Source organism: Podarcis pityusensis (genome assembly GCF_964106645.2).
Source record: "Podarcis pityusensis genome assembly, contig: HAP1_SCAFFOLD_72, whole genome shotgun sequence".
Classification (NCBI taxonomy): Eukaryota; Metazoa; Chordata; class Lepidosauria; order Squamata; family Lacertidae; genus Podarcis; species Podarcis pityusensis.
The window spans coordinates 162,093-166,440 of NW_028293465.1; positions in this window are offsets into that span (position 1 = coordinate 162,093).

Consider the following 4,348-nt stretch of genomic DNA (forward strand, 5'->3'; position numbering starts at 1 on the left):
CATCTCTGTGCCGCCGTGCTCGAAACCCGGGTCGTCCCCGAAAACGTCCATGTCCGTCTCTCCTTCGTTGCCTTCTGGAGACGTTGCTCGTCCTGGACCCTCCAGCCACCTTCTGCGGAACTGCTCCTCTGGTCGATCATCCCACCAATACGAGGGTTCTGAAGCAGATCCCGAGGGTGACCCCTCTGGGGAACGGGCGTCTCGTGTCGGTTCCTCGTCCGAGTCGAACCCCCGGAACGTGCTGGCTGAAAGCGTGGGCGTGAAAAGCCAGTCGTCGAAAAAGTCTGCTGGCATTGGCCTATGTGGGAAGAGGGCATGAAACTCTTCTTTGAGCAGAGGTTCGTCTAAAGCGTAGCCCGGCACCCAGCTGTTGGCACTGGCCGGGGTGCCCTCCTTGGCGAGAAGGTATTCTACCCCCTCTTCCCCCCATCTGGAGTCCAAAATCTCCGTGACTTCGTTGATGCGCTCCTCCTGTGCCACTCCCCCTTGCCCGGTTCTCTCTCGGAGCGGACCCGGTGCCGTTCCTGGTTCCTGAAACCTGTGAGGTGCCTTGTAGGGAGTGAGCACCGATCTGTGGAACACCGGATGCATTCTGGAACCCTCCGGAAGAGCCAGCCTGAAAGCCACCGGGTTGACCTGTTCGTCGACTTGGTAGGGCCCCAGTTGTTTATGCCCTAGTTTCTTCTTCGCCAACGACCTGGCCGGCACTGCGTGGGCTGCTAACCAGACCCAGTCTCCCACATGGATCTCTTCGCCAACCCTTCTGTGTTTGTCCGCTTGTACCTTGTATGCGTGTTTAGCCAGCTCCAGGTGCCGCCGCAGCTGATCGTGGACCTCCTGCAACTCCGACGCGAACGCATCTGCTGTCTGCGGCTCCCCCTGCCCCATTCTTTCCAGTCCCCGGAAGGTTCTGGGGTGCCTCCCGTTGTTGGCGAAGAACGGCGTGACCCCCGTGGACACGTGCTTCGTGTTGTTGTAGGCGAACTCGGCGAGAGGCAGGTAATCCACCCACGTCGCAGGCTGTTGATTCGCATAACATCTCAGGTACTGCTGCATGATGGCATTGACCCGCTCCGCTTGCCCGTTGGTCTGCGGGTGTCTAGCCGACGCCAGGTTGATCTTGACGTTCAGGAAGCCCATCAGCCTCTGCCAGAAGTTTGAGATGAACTGTCGCCCTCGGTCGGACAGAATAGACCGCGGCAGACCGTGAACCTTGAACACGTGGTCTATGAACAGTTTGGCGGTTTGTTCCGCCGTGGCCACCTTCGCACACGGAATGAAATGTGCCATCTTGGAGAACAAATCCACCACCACCAGCACAGCCGTCTTGCCCCTCGAGCTGGGCAGATCCGTGACAAAGTCCAGGGCCACTCTCTCCCATGGCTCGAACGGAGTTTGCAGCGGTTCCAGCAGTCCGGCCGGCGGTCTGTGCACTGGTTTGGACCTCTGGCAGGTGTCACACCTCGCCACGTAGTCCGCGACTTCCCCTCTCATTCCGGGCCACCAGAAGTCTCTGGCTACTAATTCCACCGTCTTCTCCTTGCCAAAGTGCCCGGCAGTGGGCGCGTCGTGCAGCTGCTGCAGTACCTTGGCGCGAAGTTCGTCTCCCGGCACGTAGATGGCCCCTTTACGGATGAGCAAACCATCTCGCAGCTGGAACTCGTCGGTCGCTGCCGTGCCCCTGTGCACCTCTGCCATCTTTGCTTGCGCGAAGGAGTCATCCTGCAACGCTCGTCGCACCGCATCCAGGTCAACTGTTGCCGCCGCGCACGCCCACACTGTCGGTGCGAAGATGTGCATGGCGGCCGCTGGCGTTGCCTCCTCCAGATACTGTGGCTTACGGGAGAGAGCATCCGCCATGATGTTGGTGTCCCCCGGGACATACTCTATTCGGAAGTCGAAATTCGCAAAGAACTCAGCCCAACGTATCTGCCTCTGGTTCAGGAACTGTGCCGTGCGCCAGTGCTCTAGATTCTTGTGGTCCGTGCAGACCTGCACCGTGTGCTTGGCGCCGATCAGGAAGTGCCTCCACGCTTTGAACGCTGCATGAATGGCCAGCAACTCCCTGTCCCAGATGGTGTAGTTCTGTTCGGACTTGCTGAGCTTCCTTGAGTAAAACGCTCCCGGCCTCCAAACCCCCTGCGGGTCTTTCTGCAGCAGGACTGCTCCCACGGCTCTGTCCGAAGCGTCTGTCTCCACCCTCATCGGCCTGCTGGGGTTGACATGAAGCAGCTGCTCTTCCGACGCGAAGAGACGCTTGAGTGCCTGAAAGGACTGCTCCGCCTGCTCTGTCCAGATGAACTTCTTTTTCTTGGAGCTGAGCGTGTCCGTGATGGCCGCTGTCTGCATCGCAAAGCCTTTGATAAACTTGCGATAGAAGTTCGCGAAGCCGACAAACCGTTGGACCTCCTTCCGGTTGCGTGGGCTTTTCCAATCCAACACTGCTCGGACCTTGGCGCTGTCCATGGCGAGCCCTTTATCAGACAACTTGTAGCCCAGGAAATCCACCTCCGTCACGTCGAATTGGCACTTCTCCAGCTTGGCGTAAAGCCTATGTTGCTGTAGCCTGCTCAGCACTTCCTTGACGTGTCTGTCATGCTCCTGCTGCGATTCCGAAAAGATCAGGATGTCATCCAAGAAACAGACGCACGTCTTGTAGAGGAGCCCCGCCAACACGTGATGCATGAAAGCTTGAAAAACGTGGGAGCCATTTTGCAATCCAAAAGGCATAACTCTATATTCGTAGGTGCCCAGGGGCGTGAACATGGCTGTCTTCCACTCATCTCCCTCCCGCATGCGAATGAGGTTGTATGCCCCTCGCAGGTCCAACTTGGTGAACACTCTGCCCTTCCGTACCTTTGCGAGGAGGTCGTCGATTCGGGGCATGGGGAAGTCCGATGGCTTGGTCACACTGTTCAAGATGCGAAAGTCCACTACAAGTCTTTTTTGGGGCGTGTCCCGCTTCTTAACAAAGAATACCGGACTGCCCCCCGCTGCCTTGGACTCTCGGATGAAACCGCGCTCCAAATTATGATCTATGAACTCTTTGAGTTCCTGCAGTTCGTCCTCAGACATGGAATACAGCTTCCCTTTGGGTAGCGCCGCCCCCGGCAGCAGGTCAATTTTGCAGTCATATGGTCTGTGGGGGGGTAGCCTGTCTGCCTCTTTCTCGCAGAAAACCTCCAAAAATTCTGCGTACTTGTGGGGGACCGCTTGCAGCGTGCCTAGCTGCAGCTGTGACTCCTCTTCCCCTCCTTCCTGCCTGGGCACGATGCAGTGTTCAGCGCAAAAGGAAGAGCCGAAGGTCAGCTGCCTCTGGTACCAAGCCAGCGTCGGGCTGTGCTTGTCCAGCCAACTCATGCCCAATACAATGGGCGTGTCCGATAGTTGAGTGACATTGAAGCTGATGATTTCCCTGTGATTCCCAAGTCGCATCACCATTGGTGGCGTCTGCTTCACCACTTGCCCCCCTAGCAGCTCCCTGCCATCCACCGTGACAACCTGCAGGGGCAGCGTGGCAGGCAGCAACTGTATAGCGTGCCGGTCGACAAAGTCCTGCCCTATAAAGTCCGCATTGCTTCCGGAGTCAATGGTGATTGGCACGTCCATGGTGATTCCATTGGGCAGCTGGAGCGACGCGGTGAGCTTCACTACCGGTTTGGGCGGGAGGGGGTCCATGGGCTGTAAAATCTCTGGGGACTGCTTCACTGACACGTCTGGTTGGGCCCCAGTGCCTCTTCCTCCCACCAGACTCCTTCGTTTCCCTGCTGTGGTTGTCCTTGCTGCGTTGCTGCAGTTACCATTGCTGAGGCTGCAGTGTGCTTGTGGAGCCTCTGGGGACACTCTTTCGCCATATGCTGTGGATCATCGCAGATGTAACACTTCCTGTTCCCTCTAGGAGGCTTCGCTTTCACTGCTGCCGGTGCTAGGGCTCTGGCTGCTGACTGAGCCCTTGCACCTCCAACCTCCATAGGTTCCGCTCCTCCTCCTGGCGGAGGCGTGGATTGCGCACGCGCTGCTTCTCTGGGAAGGAAGGAGGAGCCCCTGGCTGGTTCGCGCCCTCCACGCCCTTCGTCCCTGCTCCACGGACGTCCTTCCAGCCGCACCCCCACCGCCAGCGCCCTCTGAACGATCTCCTGCGTGGTCCGGGGTCTCTCCCCCCTCGCAATTTCATCTTTAACCGAGCCGTGCAATCCCTCCCAAAACAGGTCTCTTACAGGAGCCGAATCTCTGTCCCATTCCAGGGCACTGACCAAAGCGAAAAAGCGGGCATGGTACTGCCTTACGCTGGCCCTCCCTTGCTTCAGTCCATGTATCTGCTGCCGAGCAAGATCCACGTCAATGCTTG